Source organism: Saccopteryx bilineata, chromosome 1 (assembly GCF_036850765.1).
Source record: "Saccopteryx bilineata isolate mSacBil1 chromosome 1, mSacBil1_pri_phased_curated, whole genome shotgun sequence".
Lineage (NCBI taxonomy): Eukaryota > Metazoa > Chordata > Mammalia > Chiroptera > Emballonuridae > Saccopteryx > Saccopteryx bilineata.
The window spans coordinates 108,431,459-108,448,330 of record NC_089490.1 but is presented as its reverse complement, the minus strand read 5'-3'; positions in this window follow the sequence as shown (position 1 = coordinate 108,448,330).

Below are 16,872 nucleotides of genomic sequence, written 5' to 3'. Positions count from 1 at the left end.
TGTGCCAAGTTTGCAGGTTTGATCCCAGGTCAGGGCACATATAAAAATCAACCAAAGAGTGCATAAATAAGTGGGACAACAAATTGATATTTTATTCTCTCTCTCTTCTCTCTAAAATCAATAAAAAATAACTTATAAATTGTTTTTTAAAAGTATAAACTTTTCTATAATTAATATAAACTATATTGATATTAAAACAAACATGCATGTATTATGGGGCAAAATGCAAAATTCACATGGACTTCCAAATATAAAACTTTAGCCTGACTAGTCAGTGGCACAGTGTATAGGGCATCAGCCTGGGACACAGAAGACCCAGGTTTGAAACCCAAAAAATGCCAGCTTGAGCACAGGCTCACCAGCTTGAGCCCAAGGTCGCTGGCTTGAACAAGGGGTCACTGGCTCTGCTGTAGCCCCCGGTCAAGGCACATATGAGAAAGCAATTAATGAACAACTAAGGAGCTGCAACTATGAGTTGATGCTTCTCATTTCTCTTCTTTCTGTCTGTCTGTCTCTTTCTCTCTCAATTGCTAAAAAAAAAAAAAAGAAGTCAGCCACAAATATAAGGACAAGGGTTGTTTTTTCACCACTTTATTTTCTACTCAAAACAATATTTTTTTAAAGATTTTACTTATTGATTTTACAGAGAGAGAAGGGCACGGGTGACAAGAAGTAGTTCCTTCACTCTAACTGTGCCTTGACCAGGCAAGCCCAGGGTTTTGAACCCATGATCCCAGCGTTCTAGGTTGGTGCTCTTTCTGCTGTACCACCACAGGCCAGGCTCTACTCAAAACAGTATTAAACACTTCAACTATTATCACAAAAGGTAAAAAACATGAAGGGATTCAGCAAAACAACAAAAACCTCATAGAAAACAGTATGGTGATTATTAGAGGGAAAGGTGGGTGGAGGGAGGTGGTAGAGAGTAAAGGGGGGATAACGGTGATGGAAGGAAATTTGGCTTGGGGCGCTGAACACAAAATATAATATACAAATGATGTGTTATAGAATTGTACTTCTGAAACCTATATGATTTTATTAATGTCACCAAAAATATTCAATTAAAAAAACAAGGTTTTTGTGTTTTGCTTGTGAGTGAAATACTTGGAGCATGTGTTTAAGATCTAAATCTTGGTTTGTAAGGAGTGTTTGACCAATAAAAGAAATCTGCTTTAATAGGAAAGGGCAAGATCTTTCTCTTTTATCACTTTTTTGGGGGGCAGAAAAGATGGGCAATGATATATGAAATCATAAATGCTTTTTCTAATTTTAAGTGGACTTAATGGGCAGATAATCTTCTATATTTTTGAGTGTATTTGTTTAGTTGTTTCCTTTAACAACATTATATAGCATACTGATAAGTTTATTTCTAGACAGAAATTTATCACAAATTTTGCAACCATTATCTTTGCTATGTTGGAATAATGTTAAATCTATCTTTCTGAGAAAGATGCATCCAGATCTTAGAGAAATTTACTTGGTAATGATTGTTTTAGCCACAATTTATTATTTTTTCTTCTTAACACCCCCCCACACATGTAATAATCATTTTCAGTGATTCATATGGGGGGAGGGGTTTAGGCTCTTAGAAGAATAATTGTCCAAAGTCTCCTGGAACAAAAATAATTGAATGAATAGCTATATATTTTTTCTTTTAATTTTAATTTATTATGTTTACATAGATTCTAGTAATAGCTATTTATTTTAAAGAGAAAAATATATATAACTACCACAGTTATAAACAGAATGCAAATAAAAATGAAAGGATAGAGTGACTCTATCTAAATTAAAGAAGGAGGTAGCAAGATGGCGATGGAGTAGGCGGACATACCAACTTTCACCTCCCAGAACCAAAGAGGATTACAACTTAATTTTAAGAACCATCATCTGGAAAAACCAACTTTGGACTAAACTAAGAGGACTCTTTAGCCAAGGAATACTGAAGAAACCACACTGAGACTGGTAGGAAAAGTGGAAACGCAGAGAGGGCTGCCCAGCTCCCAGGTGTGAACGGCAGCCCAGAGGAACTCGCATGGCAGGAAGAATGTTTACCACAGAGGGGAGGGTCCTAGGCCCCAGGACCAAAGCCCCAGCCTGCAGCACCAGAAACTAGAAGAGGCGTATGGACAGTATCTAGCTGCAAAACAAGCCAGGATACTGTTTGTGAGAAAGAGACAGATTTCTCAGGCCCAGAGATTTCTCAGGTCCTCTTCTTAAAGGGACTGCACAGAAAACCTCTCTCACAACCACTCACCCAAGACTTGGGGGACAGGGAGAGATGAGAAGACTGGAGTAGCAGGAAGAGAGAGTAATCTAGGAGGCACAGAGAGAAACAATTTGAGGGACAGCCACCCTAAGCCCTGGGTTGAGTCACTCCCCAAATCTAAAGTGAATATTTCCCCTGGAAACAGCAATACCAGCAAAGGGAAGCAGGACACCAGCCAAATAAGCTCTCCAGTGGCACTCAGAGCAGAGTCACTTAGAAGGAGGGAGCGTTCAGGACTATAGTATGGAGTGTTAGGGTCTGAGCTGCATTGCCTCCACCCACACTGCTGAGGGATCCCTGGATGGCAGGCAATGGCAGCACTTGGAAGCATGGTCCCACACAGCTGGGACAGAAGGGGCACATGAAAGCAGTCCCACCTGGCTGTGGGGCCAGGTGAGCAAGAGCAGTCCCACCTGCAAGACCTCCCACAGGGGCAAGGCAAAAGCTTGATAACCTGTGGAGAGCTGTGGCTGAGCAAGGGTGCACAACACACCCCAGGAGCTGGGTCTTGCAGCCATGGCAAGCACAGCCCCGCCATCAAGGGCAGGGCAAAAGCCGGGGAACAGGCAGAGACACCCAGCTAAGCATATATGTGCAGCCCCATCTGTGGTGCCAGGGCTTGTGTACCCAGTGTGGAGCACAGCCCTACCCAAGGGGAGGGGTGAAGGCTGAGGCCAGCTGAGGCTTGTAGCCCCAGCACATGAACACAGCCTCTCCCTTGGAGGAGAGGCAGAAACCACAGCAATGGCCACAGTGGGCCAGCGCCAGCAACACCCATACCAAAACACCCGAGGCAGGGGCAGAGGAAGTATTGGCCTGCAGACAGACCACACCAAGGGAAAACAGAGGCCACACCCATTGGACTCCTCTGGCCACACTCTTCTTACACACAGACATAATGGAAGGCAGAGAAATGCAACCCAAATGAATCAAGAGAAATCCCCAGAAAAAGACTTGAATGAGTCATATATAAACAAATTACCAGATGCAGAGTTTAAAATAATGATTGTTAGGATGCTCAAAGATCTTAGAACAGCAATAAATGGACATAATGAGCACCTAAATAAAGAGATAGCAAATATAAAAAAGGACATTGAAATAATATAAAAGAATCAGTCTGAAATGATAAATACAATATCAGAAATGAAGACCACAATGAAAGGAATTAAAAGCAGGATAGATGAAGCTAAGGATCAAATCAGTGAGTTAGAGAACAAGATAAACAAAGGCATGGAAGCAGAGTAGCAAAAAGAAAAGAGACTCAAAAATTCTGAGGAAACTAAGAGAGTTCTGTGACAATATGAAGAGAAATAACATCTGCATCACAGGGGTTCCTGAAGAAGAAGAGAAAGAACAAGGGATAGAAACCATGTTCAATCAAATCATAGCTGAAAACTTCCCTAAATTGATGCAGGAAAAAGTCACACAAGTTCAAGAAGCACAGAGAATTCCATTAAAGAGAAACCCAAAGAAATCCACACCAAGACACATCATAATTAAAATAGCAAAGCTAAGAGATAAAGAGAAAATATTAAAAGCTGCTAGAGAAAAAAAGACTATCACCTACAAAGGAACCCCCATAAGGATAACATCTGACTTCTCAACAGAAACACTTGAGGTCAGAAGGGAATGGCAAGAAATATTCAGAATAATACAGAACAAGAGCCTACAACCAAGACTACTTTATCCAGCAAGGTCATCATTTAAATTTGAAGGAGAAATAAAAAGCTTCCCAGACAAAAAAAAAAAAAACTCAAGGAATTCATTACAACCAAACTAATGCTGCAAGAAATGTTAAGGGGCCTGTTGTAAACAGAACAAAGGGGGAAAAGAATATAGTAAAAGAGGAAGATAGCTTTAAAGAATAAATAGCAATAAACAACTACATACAAATAATAACCTTAAATGTAAATGGATTAAATGATCTAATCAAAAGACATAAGGTAGCTGCATGGATAAAAAAACAGGACCCATACATATGCTGTCTACAAGAAACATCTCAAAACAAAAGATACACATAGACTAAAGGTAAAAGGATGGAAAAAAATATTTTATGAAAATAGAAATAAAAAAAAAAAAGCTGGAGTAGCAATACTTATATCAGACAAAATGGACTTTAAAACAAAGGCTATAGTAAGAGATAAAGAAGGTCACTACTTAATATAAAGGGAGCAATCCAACAGGAAGATATAACCGTTTTAAATATCTACGCACCTAGTATAGGACCACCGAAATATATAAAGCAGACTTTGATGGATATAAAGGGCGAGATCAATAGCAATACTATAATAGTAGGGGATTTCAATACCCCACTACATCACTAGATATATTCTCAAGAAAGAAAATTAACAAAGAAACAGCAGACTTAAAGGACACACTAGATCAATTGGATTTAATAGATATCTTCAGAACCTTTTACCCTAAAGCAGCAGAATATACAATCTTTTCAAGTGCTCATTCTACATTTTCTAGGATAGATCACATGTTAGGGCACAAAAGTGGTTTCAATAAATTTAAAAAGATTGAAATCATATCAAGCATTTTTTCTGATCACAGTGGCATGAAACTAGAAATCAACCACAACAGAAAAACTAAAAAATACTCAAACATATGGAAACTAAATAGCATAATATTAAATAACAAATGGGTTAACAATGAGATCAAAGAAGAAATTTTAAAATTTCTAGAAATGAATGATAACAAGCATACAACTCAAAATTTATGGGACACAACAAAAGCAGTACTGAGGGGGAAGTTCATAGCACTACAGGCATACATTAAAAAGCTAGAAAAAGCTCGAATAAACAACCTAACTCTGCATCTAAAAGAACTAGAAAAAGAACAGCGAGTAAAGCCCAGAGGTAGTAGAAGGAAGGAAATAATAAAAGATCAGAGAGGAAATAAATAACATAGAGGCTAAAGAAACAATATAGAGCAGTGTTTTTCAACCAGTGTGCCGTGGCACATTAGTGTGCCATGAGACATGGTCAGGTGTGCCATGGGGAAATTAAACATGGGTCCCCAAACTATGGCCCACGTGCTGGATACGGCCCTCGGAGGCTATTTATCCGGACCTAAACTTTCCCCTCACAATCCCTCCAGCTATCAGCGACAGGAAGAGTGGAGGCACAGGGAACGCTCACTGACCAATCACCTTCTAGGATTCATCCCGACCACTAGTGATGAACCAATAGTAGGCCGCCTCTCATCCACACCCAGAAAGGTCCCCACTTGGGCTGCCGCACACTTGTCATTGTGTGGCCGCGGCGAGTAGTTGAAGCTGCTACTCCTCCCCATGGTCCCAATTTCTAATCCTGGTCAGGACTGGAGGTAAATGTTGCCACCACTAGATGAAGCCTCAGCCTCAGCTGGTTATGTCTATCCTGATGGTGTATATAGATATTTGACCTTTTTCTTTTTAAAAGAGGCCCCCACAGAGGGTGATCTACAATGCATCACAATGCATCAGAATGTTATCTAACTTTAAAGCTAAAGTTTGCTGATCTTCCTTTGGACAGTTTTTGGTTATCTGTTGCCAAGGAGTTCCCCATTCTGGCCAACAAAGCTATTTTGACATTGCTCCCATTTTCAACCACATATCTATGTGAGTTGAGCTTCTCAAGCTTGACTGTGATAAAAACTAAAAACAGAGAGAGACTGAGAAGGGTTGAGGAAGAGCTTTATGTGTGTCTTTCTGCCATTCCTACCAGGATATCCTTTTTGTGTTTATCGAAATAGGCCCAGGTTTCACACTAAGTGAGTATAAATACATTTAGAAACTATATTATTAACTATATATATAATATGTACTGTGTTAGAGTGTCATTTTGTATCATTTTGGTAGGAGTGTGCCCCAGGATTTTATAAATGTAAAAAATGTGCCGCGACTCAAAAAAGGTTGAAAATCACTGATATAGAGGATCAATGAAACCAAGAGCTGGTTCTCTGAAAGAGTGAACAAGATCAATGAACCTTTAACCAGACTCATCAAGAAAAAAAGAGAGAGAACTCAAATAAATAAAATTAGAAATGAGAGTTGGAGAAATAACAACTGACACAACAGAAATACAAAGGATTGTAAAAAAAATATTATGAAGAAATGTATGCCAAAAAATTGTACAACCTAGGTGAAACGGATAAATTCCTTGAAACATATAATCTTTCAAAAATCAATCTGGAAAAATCAGAAAACCTAAACAGACCAATTACAAAAATGAGATCGAAACAGTTATCAAAAAACTCCCAACAGCTTGACCAGGCAGTGGCACAGAGGATAGAGTGTCAGACTGGGATGCGGAGGACTCAGGTTTGAGACCCGAGGTTGCCAGTTTGAGCACGGGCTGATCTGGTTTGAGCAAAGCGCACCAGCTTGGACGCAGAGTCGCTGGCTCGAGCAAGGGGTTACTCGATCTGCTGTAGCCCCACGGTCAAGGCACATATGAGAAAGCAGTCAATGAACAACTAAGGTGTCACAACAAAAAAACTAATGATTGATGCTTCTCATCTCTCTTCATTCCTGTCTGTCTGTCCCTATCTATCCCTCTCTCTGACTCTCTCTCTCTAAAAAAACAAACAAAAAAAAAAACTCCCAACAAACAAAAGCCCTGAGTCAGATGGCTTCACTGGCAAATTCTACCAAAGATGCAAAGAAAAACTAACTCCTATCCTTCTCAAGCTATTCCAAAAACTTCAAGAGGAAGGAAGACTTCCAAGCTCCTTTTATGAGATGAGCATAATTCTGATTCCAAAACCTGGCAAAGACAACACAAGAAAGAAAAGTATAGGCCAATATCCCTGGTAAATTTAGATGCTAAAATCCTCAACAGAATATTTGCAAACTGGATCCAGCAATACATGAAAAAAATCATACATCATGATCAAGTGGAATTTATTCTGGGGAGGCAAGGATGGTACAATATTTGTAAATCAATCAATGTGATTCATCACATAAATAAAAGGAAGGAGAAAACCACATGATAATTTCAATAGATGCAGAAAAAGCATTTGATAAAATCCAGCAACCTTTCATGTTCAAAACTCTCAGCAAAGTGGGAACACAGGGAACATATCTCAACATGATAAAGGCCATCTATGAAAAACCCACAGCCAATATCATAATTAATGGGCAAAAATTAAAAGCAATCTTCCTAAGATCAGAAACAAGACAGAGGTGCCCCCTTTCACCATTCTTATTCAACATAATACTGGAAGTCTTAGCCCCAGCAATCAGACAAGAAGAAGAAATAAAAGGCACCCAAATTGGAAAAGAAGAAATAAAACTATCATTATTTGCAGATAATATGATACTGTATATAGAAAACCCTAAAGTCTCAGTCAAAGAACTACTGGACCTGATAAATGAATACAGCAAGGTGGCAGGGTATAAAATTAATACACAGAAATCAGAGACATTTTTATACACCAACAATGAACTGTCAAAAAGAGAAATTAAGGGCCCTAGCCGGTTGGCTCAGCGGTAGAGCGTCGGCCTGGCGTGTGGGGGACCCAGGTTCGATTCCCGGCCAGGGCACATAGGAGAAGTGCCCATTTGCTTCTCCACCCCCCCCCTCCTCTCTGTCTCTCTCTTCCCCTCCCACAGCCAAGGCTCCATTGGAGCAAAGATGGCCCGGGCGCTGGGGATGGCTCCTTGGCCTCTGCCCCAGGCGCTAGAGTGGCTCTGGTCACGGCAGAGCGACACCCCAGAGGGGCAGAGCATCGCCCCTGGTGGGCATGCCGGGTGGATCCTGGTCGGGCACATGTGGGAGTCTGTCTGACTGTCTCTCCCCTGTTTCCAGCTTCAGAAAAATACAAAATAAATAAATAAATAAATAAATAAATAAATAAATAAATAGAAATTAAGGAAACAATCCTCTTCACTATTGCAACAACAAAAAATAAAGTACCTACAAGTAAATTTAACCAAGAAGGTTAAATACTTGTACTCGGAAAATTACAAAACATTGATAAAAAGAAATCAAGGAAGATACAAACAAGTGGAAGCATATAGCATGTTCATGGATACAAAGAATAAACATCATTAAAATGTCTATACTACCCAAAGCAATTTATAAATTCAAAGCAATACCAATTAAAATACCAATGGCATACTTCAAAGATATAGAAAAAATATGCCAAAAATTTATATGGAACCAAATAATAACACGAATAGCCTCAGTGATCTTGAAAAAGAAGAATAAAGTGGGAGGTATCACACTTCCTGATATCAAGTTATACTACAAGACCATTGCACTCAAAACAGCATGGTACTAGCATAAGAACAAGCATAAAAATCAATGGAACACTGACCTGTGGTGGCGCAGTGGATAAAGCATTGACCTGGAAATGCTAAGTTTGCCAGTTTGAAACCCTGGGCTTGCCTGGTCAAGGCACATATGGGAGTTGATGCTTCCAGCTCCTCCCCCTTCTCTCTCTCTGTCTGTCTCTATCTCTCTCTCTCTCTCTCTCTCTCCTCTCTAAAAATGAATAAATAAAATAAAATTAAAAAAAAAAGAAAAAAAATCAATGGAACAGAACAGAGAACCCAGAAACAAACCCACACCTTTATGGACAATTGATATTTGACAAAGGAGGTAAGAGCATACAATACAGTAAAAATAATCTCTAACAAATAGTATTGGGAAAATTGGACAGCTACCTGCAAAAAAATATGAAACTGAATGACCAACTTACACCAGTCACAAAAATAAACTCAAAATGGATAAAAGACTTAAATGTAAGTCGTGAAACCATAAGCATCTTAGAAGAAAACATAGACAGTAAGCTCTCCAACATCTCTCGCAGCAATATATTTGCTGATTTATCTCCACAGGCAAGTGAAATATAAGACAGGATAAACAAATGGGACTATATCAGACTAAAAGCTTTTTGCACAACTAAAGATAATATGAACAGAATAAAAAGACAAACCACACAATGGGAGAACATATTTGACAAATGTCTGATAAGGGGTTAATAACCAAAATTTATAAAGAACTTGTAAAACTCAACACCAGGAAGACAAACAATCCAATCAAAAAATGGGCAAAAGAAATGAATAGACACTTCTCCAAAGAGGACATACAGATGGCCAATAGACAGATGAAAAAGTGTCCAACATTACTAATCATTAGAGAAATGCCAATTAAAACCACAATGAGATATCACCTCACACCAGTCAGAATGGCTATCATCAACAAAACAACACAGAATAAGTACTGGTGAGGATGTGGAGACAAGGGAACCCTCCTGAACTGCTGGTGGGAATGCAGACTGGTGCAGCCACTGTGGAAAACAGTATGGAGATTCCTCAAAAAATTAAAAATCAAACCACCTTTTGACTCAGCCATCCCACTTTTAGGAATATAACCCAAGAACACCACATCACTGATTCAAAAAAAGAAAAGCACCCCCATGTTTATGGCAGCATTGTTCACAATAGCCAAGATCTGAAAACAGCCCAAGTGTCATCAGCGGACGAGTGGATTAAAAACAGTGGTACATATATACAATGGAATACTATGGGGCCATGAAAAAGAAGGAAATATTACCTTTTGCAACAACATGGATGGACCTGGAAGTTATGTTAAGTGAAATAAGCCAGGCAGAGAAAGAAAAATATCATATGACTTCACTCACTTGAGGAATCCAAGGAATAATGTGAACTGAGGAACTGAATTAAACCTGAAGGGAAGGGGGCAGGGAGCTGTTGGGAGGGGGGCAAGGGAGATGTTGTAGGGAATACAGGGGAGGGGGGATGCAATCGGGGTGACACTAGAATCTATGTACACATACAATAAATTAAATTTTAAAAAGAAAAGGCACTCTTTTTCAAAAAATTTGGGGTCTAAAAACTGGGTGCATCTTATACAGTGGTCATAGTTTTTTTACGTGCATTTCTCATTTTTTTTGTGCTTGTTCTCACACTCATTGTTGAAAACAATTCATCATCAGACACTGATGAGGACAAGTTAATGGATGGGAATTTTGATAGTGATGAGGAGTTGTATGAATTTTATGATGAATAAAACTTGAGTTCAATAATAATAATAATAAATTAAAGAAGGATTTGCCTATTCTGGAAATTTCATACAAATGAAACCATACAATATGTGGCTTTTTATGGCTGGGTTGTTTCACTGAAGATAATTTTTTTTTTAAGTTTTATCTGCATTGTGGTAAGCATCAGTACTTCATACATTTTTTTTATTTAATTTTTTTTTTTTTAGTTTATTCATTTTTAGAGAGAAGAGAGAGAGGAGAGAGAGAGACAAGGGGGAGGAGCTGGAAGCATCAACTCCCATATGTGCCTTGACCAGGCAAGCCCAGGGTTTTGAACCGGCGACCTCAGCATTTCCAGGTCGACGCTTTATCCACTGCGCCACCACAGGTCAGGCCCATACATTTTTTTATAAGTGAATAATATTCTTTTGTGTGAATATTTGATAACTTGTTTACCCATTCAGCAGTTAAGGAACATTTGCATTGTTGCCACCTTTGGCTATTAAGAATAATGCTATTATGAATATTCATGTACAACTTTTGGGGTGAATATATGTTTTCAGTTCTCTTAGAATCTCCAAATCATATGGTCCACTCTGTTTAATGTTTTAAGGAACTGTCTATTTTACAGAGTTACTGCACCATTTTATATTAGTACCAGCAATATATGATAGTTCCATATCCTCATTGTCTTTTTTTTTATTATAACTATCTTAGTGGTCATAAAGTAATATTTCATTGTGATTTTGACTTATATTTCCTTAATGATTAGAAAAGTTGAGTATCTTTTCATATATACAATGGAATGTTATTCAGCCATAAAAAAGAAAGAAATCTTATCATATGTTACAACTTGAATGAACCTTGAGGACATTATGTTAGGTGAAGTAAGCCAGTCACAAGAGATAAATACTGTATTATTTGACTTATATGAGATATTTAAAGTAGTCAAATTCATAGGGACAAAAAGTAGAATGATGGTTGATAGGAGCTGAGGTAGGAGAAAATCAGGAGTTGTTTAATGGGTATACAGTTTCTGTTCTGCAAGATAAAAAAAGTTCTGTAAGTGTATTGCACAACAAATATAGTTAAAAATGGTAATTATATACCCCATTTTAAAATGTCTTTACCCTCAGCTACTATTCTTTCTCTTCAAGTATTAAATTTTACATGTGTTTTTTATCCCAATTAAAAATTTTTAAAAATAAATAAAATCAATTTATTACCAGATGGGAACAGGGCCTGGAGTAAGTCTGCCTCAGTCTAGCCTGTAGCGTGTGGCATATCAGGCCATTACTCTAACCAACTGAGCTATCTGGCCAGGGTGTTGTACCACAGCTTTTTTATCCATTCATTTACTGATGAGCACTTGAGCTGTTTCTAGATCTTGAGTATTACAAATAATGCTGCAATGAACATAGAGGTGCATATATTCTTTCGAATTGGTATTTCTGGCTTTTTAGGATATTTTCCCATTCCCTGGAGGAAGCAAGCTGTTGACCCTCATTCTGCTACTTAATGTAGCAAATGTCCTTTCATTGAACTTGGAATCAGCGCCTTAATGGCTACTTATTTTCTGATATAATTTTTTTTTTAATTTTATTTTTTGATTTTTGCAGAGAGAGGAAGGGGAAGCAAGAAGTATAAACGTATAGTTGCCTCACTTTAGTTGTTCATATGTGCTTTGACCAGGCAAGCCCAGGGTTTTGAACCAGTGACCTCAGCATTCCAGGTCAACACTTTACCCACTGTGCCACCACAGGCTAGGTAAACTCTGATCTAATATTTTTAAATGTCTGCTCTTTCATCATGAAAAATACATCTTTCACTTTAAATTAAAATGAGCCTAACCTGTGGTGGTGCAGTGAATAGACCATCAACTGTAACACAAAGGTTACCAATTGGAACCGGGGGCTTGTCTGGTCAAGACACATACAACAAGCAATCAGTGAACAACTAAAGTAAAGCCACTATGAGTTAATGCTTCTCACTTCCTGCCTCCCCCTCTCTAAAATCAATAAATAAAATCTTTAAAAAGTAAAACAAAATAAAATGAATTTTCTAAGACAGAACACTTTCTATGTGCTGGACAGCCCTGCTTCATTGCCTAATGAAATTGTTACTAAAAATTAAACAAGCACCAGAGGAGTCAGAGACAAAGTTGAAGACAGAGGAACAAACTTGAGTCAACAGACTCCTTGTCTCAGAACTCAGAGCAAGTGAACACACACATGTATCTACCAGTCTGCAGACCTGGATATGAATTTTTATCTGTCCAAAATCTAATAAGAAGGATGCTGTTTGTGTTTCTAGTGCTAATGACAGTCACTTTTCTTCACTGAAACTGGCCAACACAGTGTTGATCAAATGGAGGTTCTTAAATTATCAGAGACAATCACAATCTTGCATGTAAAAATACATTGGATCATCTTGAATAACTTTAATAAGTGAGGTCAAGGTCGAGAGAAGCCTGAATGAAAGCACAGGCACTGTGCCAGAAAGAGATCCACAGTAACTTGAATGAATTAAAATTATAGGACAACTGAGCCATCCTGGGACACAGGATGGAATTCTGAGCTCGTTTTCATTGCTATATAAATTTCTGTATATACTGTGTATACTTTGTAGTATATACTTTTGAATTTCATCTTTGTGTAAATCAATGTGAAAACATTTCATTAGGAATAAATAGCCATTGAAAACCTCTTAGGATAAAAAAATTCTAGGAATTTGTATTCCAAGTAGATAATCACCACAGGTTCGTTGTCATCTTGTCATTCTATCACATACCGCTTTTGTGTTTTTAAGATTCTAGTTCAACTTCACTAGTTTTTATGAAGCCTTTGCAAACTTCTATAGTTCACTGATTTTAATATACCTTATCTTTCTTGGCTCAATTTTTGAATTTAGATCTTACCTATGAAAAAGAGTACATGAAACCCCCATTGGATGTAAATTAGAAAGAAAAAGAAACTAAACTTTATGGACCATGGCAGCTTTAAAACCCTAAAGGCAGATTTTATTTGATTAACACCAGAAGGCGGTTCTTTGTGCTGAGCAGATTTCATGATTCAAAGATTAAAACAGCTTGTTATGCATCAGGCTACCAGTCTTGGTGCCTAACTTCTCAATGATGCATGGCATCAGACAAGTTCTGTCCCAAACTATCCCAGATCCTGAAAACTACATCTGCCCCTGGCCTCTTGGCTAAGAAATGAAACAGCTTCTGAGCTTTTACTAGCCCTAGGACATGTCACTGTCTCTTTCTGGTTCTTTAAACCCTTATGTATAGTAAAATTGTGCCATCTGGCCTGACCAGGCGGTGGCACAATGGATAGAGCATCAGACTGGGATGCAGAGGACCCAGGTTCGAGACCCCAAGGTTGCCAGCTTGAGTGTGGGCTCATCTAGCTTGAGCAAAAAGCTCACCAGCTTGGACCCAAGGTTGCTGGCTCAAGCAAGGGGTTACTCGGTCTACCGAAGGCCCAAAGGCCCATGGTCAAGGCACATAGGAGAAAGCAATCAATGAACAACTAAGGTGTTGCAATGAAAAACTGATGATTGATTCTTCTCATCTCTCTCCATTCCTGTCTGTCTCTGTCTCTCTCTCTCTCTCTCTCTCTCTCTCCCTGTAAAAAAATACATAAATAAAAATTTTTAAAAATAAAAATTGTGCATCTGTTCCTGCCAGGATTCTGAATATATTTTTGAGATGAATAGGAAATACATTCTTGGTCTTCTCAGATTTTGGAGGCATTGTCAATATTTGCTGATTGTCTTTGCATACCAACATGTGTATGTATGTATTAGTGGGTTGTTCTGGGCTACAGAGCCAGGAATAAAGCAGACAGACACCCTTCTCTTAGACACTTGCATGGAGTGGGAACTAGATACAACCCTTGTGCACCCAGCTATGGAGTGCAAGTACCCAGAACCTGTCATTGGGTCACATGCCCTTACCACTGCACCAAGTATTAGATATGGCCAATGAGTCAGAGAAAGACCAGTACTTCCTTGAGCATTAACATTTTGGGGTGTTGTGTTTTTTTTTACATTTTTATTGTGGCTGAATGCCATTTTGTGATCTAGAAGATCCAGGAAAGGTATATTTGAATAGAGAGGAGTTGTTGGAAATGTAAAGGGTTTATAGTATTAACTCTATCACCTTAAGTAGCTTAAAAAAAAAAAAGAAAAAGAAAAAGGAAGGAGGGAAGGAAAGAAGAAAGGAAGGAAGGAAGGAAGGAAGGAAGGAAGGAAGGAAGGAAGGAAGGAAGGAAGGAAGGAAAGGGAAAGGAAGGGAAGGGAAGAAAAGGGAAGGGAAGGGAAGAAAAGGGAAGGGAAGAAAAGGAAAGGAGGGAAGGAGGGAGAGAGGAAGAGAGGGAGAAAGGGAGAAAAAGAAAGAGGGAGGGAGGAAGGAAGGGAGGAAGGAAGGAAGGAAGGAAGGAAGGAAGGAAGGGAGGGAAAAAGAAAGAAAGAGAAAGAAAGAAAGAAAGAAAGAAAGAAAGAAAGAAAGAAAGAAAGAAAGAAAGAAAGAAAGAGAAAGAAAGAAAGAAAGAAAGAAAGAAAGAAAGAAAGAAAGAAAGAAAGAAAGAAAGAAAGAAAGAAAGAAAGAAAGAAAGAAAGAAAAGCAGGCTACCCCTGGCTGGATAGCTTAGTTGGTTAGAGCAATATCCCAAAGCGCAGAGGTTGCCAGTTCGATCCCTGGTCAAGGCACATACAGAAACAGCTTGATGTCCCTGTCTCTTTCTCTCTACCCACCCCTCTCACTGAAATCAATAAATAAAATTTTTAAAAAATAGAAAGAAAGAAAAGAGGCATTCTTCCAATTTTGGCTGGAGGTAGGCAAGACATATCAGGAAGCAAACCAGTCAATACCTCTAGCTTGGGTTGTCTCTTGACATGTGATGCTTATATTTATATGCAAAATAAATAACTTTACATTTATATTTATATGTAAAATTAAGTGTATATATGAATTGAATTACAACTGGATAATTGGCATGTTATGTGTTATTGACATTTAATTAAACATTTATTTACTTTGATTTTGCAGAAATTTAGCAATGGAAAGTTGGGTATTTTAGAAGTATTCAATTAGATCTTGGATATGTTTTTAGAACCCTGAAAACTTCATAAGCCCTAGGACAGCTCAGTCTGTAAAATTGGCTAAAGTCCTTTATCTACCTTCACATTTTTTAAGAATGATGAGTTGTCATAACCCCTAACTTTTTAATTTTTTTAAATTTATTAATTGATTTTAGAGAAAGAGGAAGGGATAGAGAGGGAGAAGAACATCAACCAATCTGTTTCTGTATGTGCCCTGACCAGGGACCAAACCAGCAGCTTCTGCATATCCGGACGGTGCTCTAACTAACAAAGCTATCTGGGCAGGGCAAACAACTCTTACCTTTTGATGAGTATCTTACCACCTCCACTCAGTAAGACCAGACAAATTTACTTGTGACTAGTGGACTGCATCATTCCCTGGCATCAGCAGACCTGATCTACCACAGAACAGACACAGCTGTCCTGCCCTCCATACAATCAGCAGATATTTACTATTTGTGGCCTCCCCTGCAAGCAAAAGGAATTCCATTCAAGATGAAAATAATCTCAGTGGAATTAAGGATCTATTGATGAGCTTGACCTGTGGCCCAGATTAAGATGCTTAATCAATCAGAACAGCATATGTATCTACTAAGATAATAATGGGCAAATCAAAGCAGTACAAATTTTGTCTCTCTCATACACAATCAAATTTCACAAAAGAATAATTTCTGATTGTTGCTACCCATCCTCAATCTTTTACTACCCATTTGTTCTTCAACCCAGGGCACCCTCCATTCCATCGAAGCCCTTACTATCTTTCTTTAAAAAGTAAAAAAAGATTTTATCTTTTGATTTTGGAAAAAAGTGATAGAGAAAGGATGGGGGAGGAGTAGGAAACATCATGCTGACAGTTGCTTCTCATATATGCCTTGACCAGGAGACCCCGGGGTTTCAAACCTTCAACCTCAGCACTCCAGGTCGATACTTCTATCCACTGTGCCAGCACAGATCAGGCACACCCTTATTTTCTTACCTCCCTCTAACCACTCCCTCTTTCTAAAAATACTTACTTCTTTGTCTTGATTTATGCTACTCCTTTGGTTTCCCTTTTTTCCCTCTCTGTTTTCTCTGGATGTCTCTTACGACAGTGGTCTTCAACCTTTTTTGGGCCACGGACCAGTTTAATGTCAGAAAATATTTTCATGGACCAGCCTTTAGGGTGGGACGGATAAATGTATCACGTGACCGAGACAAGCGTCAAGAGTGAGTCTTAGACGATGTAACAGAGGGAATCTGGTCATTTTTTAAAAATAAAACATCGTTCAGACTTAAATATAAATAAAACGGAAATAATGTAGGTTATTTATTCTTTCTCTGCAGACCGATACCAAATGGCCCACGGACCGGTACCAGTCCGCAGCCTGGGAGGTTGGGGACCACTGTCTTACAAGACTCATTGTGGTAGATTCTTTCCCTCCCCGCACCTGGACGTGTCTGTGCTTCTCAGCTTTGTCATTCTCATTCAATACACTTTCTGCCTTCAGAGCCTCAGACATGTA